Source organism: Triticum urartu, chromosome 5A (assembly GCF_056163025.1).
Source record: "Triticum urartu cultivar PI428250 chromosome 5A, HENAU_Tu73, whole genome shotgun sequence".
NCBI lineage: Eukaryota > Viridiplantae > Streptophyta > Magnoliopsida > Poales > Poaceae > Triticum > Triticum urartu.
This window is the reverse complement of record NC_141877.1, coordinates 280,596,079-280,610,261: the sequence shown is the minus strand read 5'-3', so window position 1 is coordinate 280,610,261 and position 14,183 is coordinate 280,596,079. Positions and strand designations below refer to the sequence as shown.

General features: G+C 43.7%; 1 long non-coding RNA gene across 1 annotated transcript; it reads left to right on the top strand.

Annotated features, from left to right (window-relative positions):
- Positions 1-9,516: 9,516 nt before the first annotated feature.
- Positions 9,517-13,671, top strand: LOC147971065 (uncharacterized). Its single transcript, XR_015604500.1, has 3 exons — positions 9,517-9,941; positions 11,671-11,739; positions 13,361-13,671. It is a non-coding gene; the product is annotated as an uncharacterized LOC147971065 (long non-coding RNA).
- The last annotated feature ends 512 nt before the right edge of the window (positions 13,672-14,183 follow it).

Sequence of the window (14,183 nt, the reverse complement as noted above, 5' to 3'; positions counted from 1 at the left end):
TCTTCAGCTGACAAGGACACAGTGAAGATTTTGAACGAGTTTCAAATAGAACGCACATGAAGAATTTGTGAATAGATTGGGTTGAGTATAGCATAGAGGGGAAGGGTCCGATCACATTCACTTAGCAGAAAACCAACTTGAAGAAATAGCAATAAGTGAATGCTGTAGAGGACATAAAGTCATATATATATAGCCAATGAAGAAAAACGACGGAACCAGTGAAGACTATGCAAAGTTGAAGAATATGAATAATTTGAGGAATTTCAACTTTTGGTGGTGGCGTGACCCACCGTATAAGAATGATGATTTCAGACACCGCGTACAATTATTGTAGGGTTCTGAGAATCAAATTCTTCGTTAATTTCTTCACACTAAGAGTGTTATTCTTCATTGATTGAAGAAAAACGTTTCTTCATGTGTTTCACATCTAAGTCATCAATTTTGCATAAGTGTTAGGATGAGTGTCCTTTTCAAAGAACATTCGAAGATTCTAGGATATTTAGCTCACACCGCAACTTGCTAAATCTCTTCTCATCCAAGGGTTTTGTGAAGATATCGTCTAGCTGTTCTTCAGTCTTCACATGCTTAATAGAAATGTCGCCCTTCAACACATGATCACGAAGAAAATGATGACGAATCTGAATGTGCTTTGTCTTCGAGTGCTGAACTGGGTTGTGAGCAATCTTGATGGCACTCTCATTGTCATAGAAGAGAGGCACATTCTTCTTGTTGACGCCATAGTCCTTGAGAGTTTGCTTCATCCATAGCAATTGGGCACAGCAAGAACCAGCAGCAATGTACTAAGCTTCAGCAGTAGATAGTGATACGCAGTTCTGTTTCTTCGATGACCAACAGACCAAAGATCGTCCGAGGAAATGACATGTACCAGATGTTGACTTGCGATCCACACGATCACCAGCATAGTCAGAGTCAGAATATCCAACAAGATCAAAATCCGAGCCCTTGGGGTACCATAATCCAAGTGTTGGTGTGTGAGCTAGATATCGAAGAATATGCTTCACAGCCTTATGGTGTGATTCCTTCGGTGCAGCTTGAAATCGGGCACACATGCAAACACTAAGCATTATATCTGGCCTAGATGCACATAAGTATAATAAGGAACCTATCATGGAGCGGTATACCTTATGATCGAAGTCAATACCATTTTCATCAGTGCACAGATGGCCATTTGTGGGCATAGGAATTTTAACGCCTTTGCAATCTTGCATGCCGAATTTCCTCAGTACATCCTTGAGGTATTTCTCCCGAGATATGAATATGCCATTGTGTTGTTGACGAATTTGAAGACCTAAGAAGAATTTCAACTCTCCCATCCTAGACATTTGATATTCTTCACTCATCATATAGGCAAATTCATCACTATAACGTTGGTCAGTACAGCCAAAGATAATATCATCAACATATACTTGGCACACAAACAATTCACCATCATAAGATTTAGTGAAAAGAGTAGGGTCGAGTGAACCGGTTTTGAAGCCTTTCTTCATGAAGAGTTCCTTCAAAGTATCATACCAAGCCTGTGGGGCCTGCTTGAGGCCATAGAGGGCCTTGTTGAGTCTGAAGACTTTGTCAGGATTCTTTGGATCTTCAAAACCTGGGGGTTGAGCAACATATACTTCTTCCTCAAGCTTACCATTGAGGAATGCACTTTTCACATCCATTTGATATAAAGTGATATCATGATGGTTAACATAAGCAAGTAATATGCGAATAGCCTCAAGTCTAGCAACAGGTGCAAAAGTTTCATCGAAATCAATTCCTTCAACCTATGTGTAGCCTTGAGCTACAAGTCGTGTCTTATTCCTCACCACAAGGCCATTTTCATATTGCTTGTTACGGTAGATCCACTTTGTGCCGATGATATTGTGCTTGCGAGGATCTGGACGTTTGACCAGTTCCCAGACATTGTTAAGCTCGAACTGATGTAATTCCTCTTGCATGGCTTGAATCCACTCAGGCTCCAGAAATGCTTCATCTACCTTAGTGGGCTCTGTAATATAGACAAAAGCATACTGCCCACAAAAGTTAGACAAATGTGAAGCTTTTGAGCGTGTGAGAGGACCTGGTGCTTTGATGTCATTGATGATCTTTTCAACTTGCACTTCTTTTGCAATGCGAGGATGAGCTGGTTGTCGTTGAAGAATTTGATCAGCGTTTTCTTCAGCACCATTTTCTTCAGCATTTTCTTCAGGTGCATTAGCTCGACGTTCTTCATGTTCTGGAATGAATTCTTCAGCAGATTCTTCAGTAGGAATGACATCCTCAGTAGCCTTGAACTTGATAGTTTCCTCAGGTGCTGGTTCATCTATCACAGTAGGTAGGTGCTCTCTTTGCGAGCCATTAGTTTCATCGAACCGCACATCTACAGTTTCAACAACTTTGTGAAGAACGTTGTTGAAGACTCTGTAGGTGTGCGAATCCTTTCCGTAACCAAGCATAAAACCTTCATGTGCTTTCGGTGCAAATTTTGAGTTGTGATGAGGATCTCTAATCCAACATTTAGCACCGAAGACTTTGAAATAACTTACATTGGGTTTCTTATCAGTGAGTTCATAGGCAGTCTTTTTGAAGAATTTGTGAAGATATACTCTGTTGATGATGTGGCATGCAGTATCAATTGCCTCAGTCTAGAAACAACGAGGCGTTTTGTATTCATCAAGCATAGTGCGAGCCATCTCAGCAAGAATCCTGTTCTTGCGCTCCACGACGCCGTTCTGCTGAGGAGTGTAAGGAGCAGATAACCATGAGTAATACCAAGTTCATCAAGATAGTCATCGAGACCAGAATTCTTGAACTCAGTGCCATTGTCACTTCTGATGTGCTTGATCTTCACACCAAAGTTGGTTGAAGCCCTTGAGGAAAATCGTTTGAAGACTTCCTGCACTTCATGTTTGTAAGTAACAAGGTGTACCCATGTGTAGCGAGAATAATCATCAACAATAAAAAAGCCATATTGAGATGCTTCATTTGAAATAGCAGAATAATGATTAGGACCAAAGAGATCCATGTGAAGCAATTCAAACGGGCGAGTGGTGGTCATGATAGTCTTTGTTGGATGCTTGGCCTTGGTCATCTTCCCAGCTTCACAGGCTCCGCATAGGTGATCCTTGAGGAATTTGACATTCTCGATGCCAATGACATGCTTCTTCTTTGCAAGCGTGTGCAAATTCCTCATGCCTGCATGACCAAGTCGTCGATGCCAGAGCTAGCCTTCTGAAGCTTTTGCAAGTAAGCACACGGCTGGTTGTGGTCCTGTAGAGAAATCAACAATATACAGGTCTCCTCTCCTAAAGCCTTCGGAGACTTTGGAATTGTCAGCTTCCATAACCACAACACAACGGTACTTGCCAAAGACAACAACCATATCAAGATCAAAAAGCATTGAGACAGACATAAGGTTGTATCCTAAGGACTCAACAAGCATGACTTTGTCCATGTGTCGATCCTTTGTAATCGCAACCTTACCTAGACCCAGTACTTGACTTTTGCCTTTGTCAGCAAAGATGATATGCTTCAGATGCGACGGAGATAATGGAGCATCCATCAATAGATTCTTGTCACCAGTCATGTCGTTTGTACATCCACTATCGAGGACCCACTCAGTGGCTTTGGGTTGATCATCCTGCAGATGAATTAGTGCAGCTTACAAACTCATATACTTCATCAGTGAAGAATATGACATCAATTCATCAGATCAATTTCATCAAGTAAAAGAACTAATAACGCAATATGAGGACGTGAGAAATGGAAGTTCATTTCTTCATGGTTAGCCTGCGTCCTTTCAGGCATGCTCAGGTCTCCAGCAAATTCTTCAGACGATTATGTGCGTCTGGAGACCTGACCCTGCAGAAGAGATTAGTTCTTTTTTCTTCACCACCCACATCTGAAGGGGTGGCAAAGAGTTCATCATTCTGCGAGCTCCATACAAGAAGGATGGCATAGAAGCCAGTCCATTTCGTTTCACATAAGAGGGGTTAGAGTAAGCATAAGAGTATGCAGAGAAATTCTTCAAGGACTTATGGACATAATGATTTGAAGAATAATGCATATATCCATAATCCTTAGATCTTCCCTGCGAAACAGACGTGTTAGCACGATGATATTCATATGAGGACTTTGCTCCATATGAGGAATTTGGTCCATATGAATAATTTGATCTGGGGTTCCTATTCTTCACAGGTGGCGTCATGATGACATTCACCTGAAGATTTTCAAGACATCTTTTGGGAACCCAGATTTTCTTCATAGGGGAGCCATTCCTGCAGTTAGTGCCAACATATCTAGCAAATACTTCACCATTCTGATTTTTGAATAACTTATAGTTGGAGTCAATTGACTCATCATCAGAATGAGGAGATTCACATGCAAATCCGGATAAGTTAGATGGATCAACTAGAGGTCCCTTTGCAGCGACCCATGTAGTTTTGGGGTACTGCTCAGGCTTCCAATATGTACCATCAGCATTGAGTTTCCTCTCAAAGGCGATACCCTCTTTCCTAGGGTTCCTGTTGAGGATCTGCTTTTTAAGCACATCACAAAGAGCCTGGTGCCCTTTGAGGCTTTTGTACATGCCTGTCGTGTACAATTCCTTCAGCCCTGCATCGTCAGTGATACTAGCAATGTCCTTAGATGAGGAATTAGTGATAGCAGAGGCATGTGAAGAATTTGAAACATTAGCAGCATTTGAACATTCAGGTGAAGAATTAGCAGATTCACGTTCAATGCACTTCAAGCATGGTGGACCAAATTCTTCCTGAGAAGCGCTGATTTGTTGAGCAAGTAATGAATCGCGCTCCTTCTGAAGATCTTCATAACTCACTCTTAGCTTCTCAAGGTCTTGCTTTCTTTGAAGAAATTCATAAGAAAGCTTCTCATGATCCGATAAGAGAGTGTTATGATGACTTTGAAGTTTGTCAAGCTTGGACTGAAGTCTCTGAAGATTTTCAGTCAAAGTTTCAGTGCGATCCATTTCTTCACCCAACATATCACCACTTTTATTTAGCATGTTTTGAACCTTTTCTAAAGCCCTTTGTTGTTTTATAGCAATCTTAGCAAGTTTAGAATAGCTGGGTTTAAGGTTTTCATCAGATTCATTCTCACTTGATTCAGAGGAGGTATATTTGAGTACCTTGGCACCCTTTGCCATGAAGCAATAGGTGGGAGCGTAGTCATCATCGCCTTCATCAGCCTTGTTGGTGAGGTCATTTTCTTCAGTGCTGAAGATAGACTTGCCGACGAATGCAGTAGCGAGAGCAAGGCTCGCCACTCCGGATTCGGACTCCTCAGATGACTCCTCTTCCTCATTTTTTCAGATTCAGCCTCAGAGTCCATTTCCTTGCCAATGAATGCCCTGGCCTTCTTGGAGATGCTCTTCTTGTGATATGAAGGCTTGGAGGATTTTGATGATGAGGATTTTGTGGATTTCTTCTTTTTCTTTGCATCATCAGAACTGTAATCCTTGTATTTCTTCTTCTTTGATTCCTTTTCCCACTGAGGACAATCTTGAATGAAATGTCTAGGTTTCTTGCATTTGTGACAGAGCCTCTTCTTGTAGTCATTGGATGAGGAATCATTGCTCCTTGAGGATCTTCCAAGGCGACCACATCTTGAGAACTTTTGGAACTTCTTCACGAGTAGAGCCAGATCATGGCTCAGTTCTTCAGGATCACCAAGGTTGCTACTAGAGTCTTCATCTTCGGACTCAGATACTGCCTTGGCCTTCAGTGCACGTGTTCTGCCATAGCTTGAACCATAGAGATCTCTCTTTTCAGCAAGATGGAACTCATGAGTATTTAGCCTCTCGAGAATATCAGCGGGATCAAGTGACTTGTAATCAGCACGTTCTTGTATCATCAATGCCCGAGTGTCAAATGAGGAATCAAGCGATCTCAGCAATTTCTTCACCACCTCATGGTCAGTGATGTCAGTGGCACCAAGTGCTTGAAGCTCATTTGAGATGTCAATGAGGCGATCGAAGGTTTGTTAAACATTTTCATTGTCGAGTCTTTTGAAGCAGTTGAAGAGATTGCGAAGAACATCAACTCGAGAGTCACGCTGAGTTGAGACTCCTTCATTCACTTTGGACAACCTGTCCCAGATAAGCTTCGCTGTTTCCAAAGCACTCACTCTGCCATACTGTCCTTTGCTCAGATGGCCACATATGATATTCTTCGCTTGAGAGTCGAGTTGCTTGAATCTCTTCACATCGGCAGCATTTAGAGAAGGTGTGACTGAGGGAACACCATTTTCCACAACATACCAGAGATCGTTATTAATTGCTTCAAGATGCATTCGCATCTTATTCTTCCAGTAGGGGTAATCCATCCCATCGAAGGTAGGACACCCAGCAGAGACCTTGATCATACCTGCGGTCGACATAACTAAAACTCCAGGCGATTAAACTAAAATCACACAGAAGAAAGGAGTACCTTGCTCTGATACCAATTGAAAGTGCGTTATATCGACTAGAGGGGGGGTGAATAGGCGATTTTTATGAAATTCTTCACTAAGGAATTTGCCGGTGAGGAAATTCCTTAGCGAAGAACTACTAGCAGCGGAATAAGTACTCAAAAGTAAACATAATAGAATACAAGCATAGTCATTATGATGAAATGAAGACATGCACAGAGTACAGGAAGCGTAATCACAGGATAACACAGGATGAAGACAAACAGACTGAAGAAATTGAACTGAGGAAATTGAGGAAGTCTTCAGTCAAAGTCTTCAAACACAGATATGAACAAGCACACAACACAGTTATGAGGAAATGAAAGAGTTGAGGAAATAGAACCAGTAAGCTTGATGAAGACAATGATTTGGTAGACCAGTTCCAACTGCTGTCTCAGTTGTACGTCTGGTTGGAGCGGCTGAGTATTTAAACTCGAGGACACACAGTCCCGGACACCCAGTCAAGGACACTTAGTCCAAGACACCCAGTCCTCACCGTATTCTCCTTGAACTAAGGTCACACAGACCTCGTCCAATCACTCGTGGTAAGTCTTCAGGCGACTTCCAAATCTTCACAAACTTGGTCACTCGGCGATCCACAATTCCTCTTGGATGCTCTAGACCATGATGCCTAACCGTCTGGAAGAAGCACAGTCTTCAATGGTAACAAGCGTCGGATCCACTCAGGATCAATCTCTTCAGTGATGCTCAATCACTTGGGGTTTGTAGGTGTTTGGGTTTTGGTTTTTTTTGGTTTTTCCTCACTTGATGATTTTTGCTCAAAGTCCTCGGAGGATGGGTTGCTCTCAAATGACAAGTGTCAGTTTCTCTTGGAGCAGCCAACCAGCTAGTGGTTGTAAGGGGGCGGCTATTTATAGCCTAGGGAGCAGCCCGACATGATAAGACATAAATGCCCTTCAATGATATGACCGTTAGGTGGATAGATATTTTGGGACAGCTGGCGCATAGCACAGCAACGGTCGGAATTTTAAGTAGCAAAATCCTCAGGGCTATCATGTTCCTCACTGTGTAGGCAATCCGCACTGGCGAATTCCTAACTCCTCAGTCAGGACAAATTCCTCAGAGACCAGAAGAACTTCGTCTCTGTCACTGAAGAAATTGACTGAACTGTATGAGATTTCCAATGGCTTCACTCGAAGGGATTGGTAGACGTAGGATTTTGAGTTGAGCATCACATGGAAATTTTTCCTTAGTATTTCCTCAACCCCCTTTAACAGTACGGTGTTTCCTATGACTCAAGAAAGAGAAAAACAAAACTATGAAAACAAAAGTCTTCAAGCTTCATATTCCTCGCATGAATATCAAGTCTTCACAGACACACCAATTTCTTCACTTTCAAAGTCTTCATGAAAGTCTTCAGAAATACCAAAATCTTCAGTCAAAGATATTCATTTTTAGGGGTCGACTTTTCCTGTAAATATCAAACTCCTCATAGACTTATAGACCTGTTTACACTCACAAACGCATTAGTCCCTTAACCTATAAGTCTTCAATACACCAAAATCACTAAGGGGCACTAGATGCACTTACACTACCTTGCTGCACTTTTATTACTACTATCATTACTTGTTCGTTACAAATTATCTTGCTATCAAACTACTCTGCTACTTACAATTTCAGCACTTGCAGACATTACCTTACTGAAAACCACTTGTCATTTCCCTCTGCTCCTCGTTGGGTTCGACACTCTTACTTATCGAAAAGAGATACAATTGATGCCCTATATTTGTGGGTCATCAAGGCTATTTTCTGGCACCATTGTCGGGGAGTGAAGCGCCTTTGGTAAGTGGAATTTGGTAAGGAAATATTTACATAGTGTGCTGAAATTTATTGTCACTTGTTACCATGGAAAACAATCCTTTGAGCGGTTTGTTCGGGGTATCTTCACCTCGTCCGGCACCACAATTAGCTACCCCTCAACCTGCTGCACCTACTGAAAATATTGAATAGGAAATTCCTTCAGGTATGATAGAATAATTGCTAGCTAATCCTTATGCAGGAGATGAAACCGAACATCCTGATATGCACTTGATATATGTAGAACAAATTTGTGGATTGTTTAAGATTGCAGGTTTACCTAGGGATGAGGTTATGAAAAAGGTTTTCCCTTTATCTTTGAAGGGAATAACATTGGCATGGTAATAGGCTATGCGATGGTATTGGATCTTGGAATTGGAATCGTTTGAAATTGGAGTTCCACCAAAAAAAGTATCCTATGCATCTAGTTCATCGTGATCGGAATTATATATATAATTTTTTGGCCTCATGAAGGAGAAAGTATCGCTCTAGCTTGGGGGAGGCTTAAGTCAATGTTATATTCATGCCCCAACCATGAGCTCTCAATAGAAATTATTATCCAGAATTTTTATGCCCGGCTTTCTCGTAACGATCAAACCATGCTAGATACTTCTTGTGTTGGTTCTTTTATGAAGAAGACTATTGAATTTCGGTGGGATCTTTTGGAAAGAATTAAATGCAACTCTAAAGTGTAACACCCCGAGAATCATGCAACAGTAATCTCCCCCTAATGGTGGCCATGTCATCATGATTACTATGCAAATGGCCACTTGTCCAAAATCAAAGTAAAATTCAAATTTAAATTGCAAGTCAAATATTTATTTCTTCAAAAAGTAAAACTAAAATGTTTACCTTATTCTATAAATTTTCTTAATCATTGTCATGTTGAAACCAACTTCGTTTGACTCATTAATATATTCCTAGGAAATTAATAAGTGGCCCAACATCAACTAAAATGGCCTTTTCAAAATAAACAATTATTTATTTGACTCCAAGCGCCTCCAAACCTTGTGTGCCAACTCAAACTATTGTCTAATATTTATGTACCAAAGTTCATGTTCACCAAAATTCATTTGGTATTAAAAATAAGATGCAAAGCGGAGGAGAAATACAAGATACATAATAAAAAAACAAAGGAGTATGTTTTTTTAGGCAAAAACAAAGGGGTATGTGGCACTGTGCACTCGGCCCAATAGAATACAGTAGCTGGCCCAACCCAACCTGGTCATCTCTCTCCTCGCTACAGGAGCAGGAGCAGGAGGGCCGTGGCGGCCATCCACCCGCCGTGACTGAGGCTGGGCGACGTGCCGGCCATCGGGCACCTCTCCGGTGCCCTTAAGACCGACGCCGCGACCTTCCCTCCCGAACCCTAGCCGCTTCCCCCTCTCTCGCGTTGCTCGCTCCCCCGCACACACACCAGTACGGTCGTCGCAGCGTCGTCGCCGCTGCCGTGGCCTTTGACCTCCCCTCGCCACTCCGTCCTGTCCAGGAGCTCCGTCTGCCTCGTCTACCTCCTCTAAGGGCACCAGTTTGAGGCCCCTCGCGCTACATCGACCGGATCGAGTCATCTTCCTCCTACGGTTGCCGTGGAGCTTCGGTCGATCTGCACCATCCCGGCAACCCCGGCCTCCCCGACCATGTCCACGAGCTTCGCGGTGAGCTTCTCCCCTGATTCCCCCTCCTTTGCCCATCGACCCGTTGCCGTAGGCCGCCATCCGCTAACTACCATGGCCGCGCCCGAAGTTTGCTGTGTGTGCGCATTTGCCGTGCTTCCACCATGCCCTGGCCGCACTCGCCGTGACCCCTGCCCACGCCCGTCGCGCTCCGCCATGCTCCCCATGCGCCCGGCCTGCCTCCCGCACGCGCCTGCCCTGCTCCGTGTCGTCGTTTGCTGCTACTGCTCGCTGCTGCTCTTGCATACTGCTACTGATTTTGCCTTGCTACTGGTGCTCTTCTACTGCCGCTGCTGCTCTAGACTACTACTGCTACAAGCCACTGCTGCCGCTCCTCACTTCTGCTACTCCTCGCCGCCTCCCCTGCCTGCTGCTTGAGCTGCTTGCTCCCGCCACTAGCTTCTCTTGCTGATATGCCGGTGCTGCTGCTGTGCCTCTTCCCCGTACACCGATGCTGTTAACATAGGTAGTTCAGTGCTAATTGTTGGAAGTAAACCCAGTATCAGATTACATGTACGTATAGGAATCCAACGAGTACTTGAATTAGTGACCATGTAGGATAGTCTTCTCTTCTAATTCGGTCAAGTAACCTGGCATATACGTGTGTAAAACCCCTTGTAAATCGAACCGTGAGTTTACAAGACAATAAAGTAATCATCATGCCCATGGAAATCCAATCGGTTTCTAGTGTACGTGCATGCGTGTGAGTTCAGCCGGCTAGTAAATCAGATTGACCGGCCAAAGCTGTTGTGTGGTACTGCGTACGTGTTAGACTAGCCACAGTGGGAGTAATTTCAGCAGTAACATCGAGTCCAACTCAGCAAATTTGCTTATGTGGTAATGAGTTAATGAGGAGAAAGGTAGTTGTAGTAACTTAGCTAGTTACTGTAACATCACATGTCTCAATGCAATATGAGTTTATAACCTAATAAATGAATCTTTGCATGTTACCACAGTTAAGTTACTATCCACTATGAAGATAATAATATAGTCTACGGATATGTGTATGTTACTAGTGTATGTTACTCTTCATTTTGGCTAGTCTTAGATCAATTGGAGGCTAGCTTTGTACTACGGTGCAACTCGACGTAAATCACTTTGTTGTGTTTGTCAGCGGGCTTTGTTAGTCATCGTCGTTCGTCGTAGGTCGTATCGCCTTTGCCGGAAGTACCTGGTATTGAGCCAACACTAATTAGATTAGCTAGTTATCTATTTAGTTTAATGTGCATATGACATGTGGACCTCACTGATAATTTAAAGGTTAAGGTAAGTTAAAAATATCTAGCCTATGACATGTGGGCCACACCTTTCCTTTTGACCCATCATTATGACTTGGTCAACTCGTTTTGAAACAAAATTAGAATATTAGAAATTCAATTAAACATTGAAAAATCATATAAAATAATCTATAATTCAGATGAAAATAATTTATATATCAAAGTTGCTCAAAAAAATGTGACGAATCCGAATATGCCACCCACATACCTGTCACATACCTCTAGCATAGTGAACATGGATCCGTCCCCTCCGATTCATTTGTCCGGAAAATGCCAAACTTCAGGAAAACATTTCCTGGATGTTTTTCCCCTTCGCCTGTATCGAGTAGTACTGCGTTAGGTCACCCTTAGCACATCGTTTTACCATGTTATATGCTTTATGATGCTTTGTTTCTTTTATATTTATTGTTTCTTCCCCCTCTTCTCTCCGGTAGACCCCGAGATCGATGTCGCCCCTGTGATCGACTACGTCACCGACGACCTCTCCCTGCCAGAGCAACCAGGCAAGCCCCCCCTTTGATCATCCCAATATCGCCCATTTCCTTTCTCTCATGCTTGCATTAGATTTTGCTACTGTAATTGGTTGCTCCTATTCTGATGCATAGCCTGCTTTTGTATCCTGCTTATTGTTACCTTACCTGCTTATCCTAAACTGGTTAGTATAGGTTGGTTAGTGATCCATCAGTGACCCCCATCTTGTCCTTGTTGCCCCTGCTTCATCATCGAAGACCCGATCAACGGGATCGAAGACCAGGCCCCGGCACCGCACATCACTTTCCCCTTTTGTTGCTCGACTCTGCAGAGTTACCATCGAGTGCCGAGGGTGGAACCTCATACATCACTCATGATGAGATCTTTGTAGTATATCTATCAGGTTGTGGTCATCGAGGGTGATTTCCTCCTTAACCACTTCCGATACGGCTCTGTCGTGCAACCCCTTAAGTGTGAACCTCGAGGGTGGATCCTCTTACGTTCACCTTGATGATTACATCGAGTGGAATTCACCGGGGGTGATTCCTCGAGTTTTCCCCTTGGTGTTAGACACACAGTTACTATGGTTACTATGACTTTACTCTGAACCCAGTTACTAAAGACGGGTCGGCCCTGAGGGGTACCCGCGCGAGCATATTTGTGAGTGATGTGGAGACGGGTTGACCTGGAGGGTGCCCATGAGATACTTACGAGGCACAGCCGGGCATTCTTGGCCCTTGCCGCAAGTACTCGAGACGGAGCGACGGGGTCACATCTTTCGTGAGTCTTTGCTTGTTACCGCGCGTTCCTAATCCACTACGATTTGGATATTTGATCCGAGGGGCCTCTGGCCTGATAGCACTAGTATGGGCGTTCTGCGCCGTATGCATCAGCCGAAGCTTAATCAACGTCAGCGACTGAGCGGCGCGCACCGAGTTGGACTGGTAAGCTCTTGCCTTTTTAGGGAGGTAGCTAGGTCTGCTCACTGGCCGCCCTCGCAATGTGCAGGAGTTCCTGGGGAGATGGCCCATGACCGCTGGGGGTATAGGTTTAGTCCGGCGTGCTGGCCTCTCTATTAAGCCTAGGTCGGGTTGCGGCGTATTGTTTGGCCGAGGCCGGGCATGACCCAGGAAAGTGTGTTTGGCCGGAGTTAATCGAGCGTGGTGGGTAAGTTGGTGCACCCCTGTAGGGAAGAAAACATCTATCGATAGCCTGTCCTACGGTAACGGATACTTGGAGTTGTATCCCGATCGATACAACTAGAACTGGATACTTGTGATGAGAAATGGATTGTGATGAGAAATGGATTGTGATGAGAATTGGATAGTATGGCTCTGGGATTGCTTTCTCGCAGGGAGTCGAGAAAGGATCTCTGGCCGAGGTTGATAACACTATTACTACTTTAGTTTATGCTACCCTACTCCCTCCTGTTGTTGCAAGATGGTGGTTTCTTGAAGATGCTAGTCTTCGATAGGACTAGGCCTTCTCTCTATTCTGGCATTTCCGTAGTCCAGTCCACATATACAACCTTTCTTTGATAATGTTGCATATGTAGTATATATCCTTGCTTGCTGAGTACTTCGGATGAGTACTCACGGTTGCTTTGCTCCCTCTTTTTTTCCCTTTTCCTTTATTTCCGGATGTTGCAACCAGATGCTGGAGCCTAGGATCCAGACGACACCACTAACGATTACTACTACCCCGAGGGTGCCTACTACTACGTGGAGGCCGCCGACGAACAGGAGTAGTTAGGAGGCTCCCAGGCAGGAGGCCTTGCCTTTTCGATCGTTGTTGCTTTTGTGCTAGCCTTCTAAAGGCAAACTTGTATAACTCATGTCTGTATTCAGATATTGTTGCTTCCGCTGACTCTTGTGTTTTTGAGCTTATGTATTCGAGCACTTGAGGCCCCTGGCTTGTAATATAAGCTTGTATTATTTTAATTTATGTCTAGAGTTGTGTTGTGATATCTTCCCGTGAGTCCTTGATCTTGATCGTACACATTTGCGTGTATGATTAGTGTATGATTGAATCGAGGGCTTCACAAGTTGGTATCAGAGCCGATTGCCTGTAGGTAGCCCCCTTTCCAACTCCTTGGCCGAAGTTGAGTCTAGAAACCAAAAACCGTTTTACTAACTTGGATGTGTGGCTTACGGGCCCACGTCGCCAATTGTGTGGTATTAGGATCTTTTATTCCTCGTCTATACTCTGGGACTCTGATCTCTCTTCCATTCGGGTTAAACAATTTTGCTAACTCTAACATTAGGATCTCGTAACTACTTCAGCCCAGAGAGCCCCTTATTTCAGATGATCGCCTGCTGCTTCAGAAGATTCCGAAGATACTCTCTAATGTTTCCCCGAAACCCTTGTGCCTATGCCGTTGAAATTCCATATCACCGATAAATCCCTAAGGACAGCTGCATGCACTTGTTGTTCATACCTTCTTTTCCAATTGTTCTTGTTATTACAAGATGCCCTG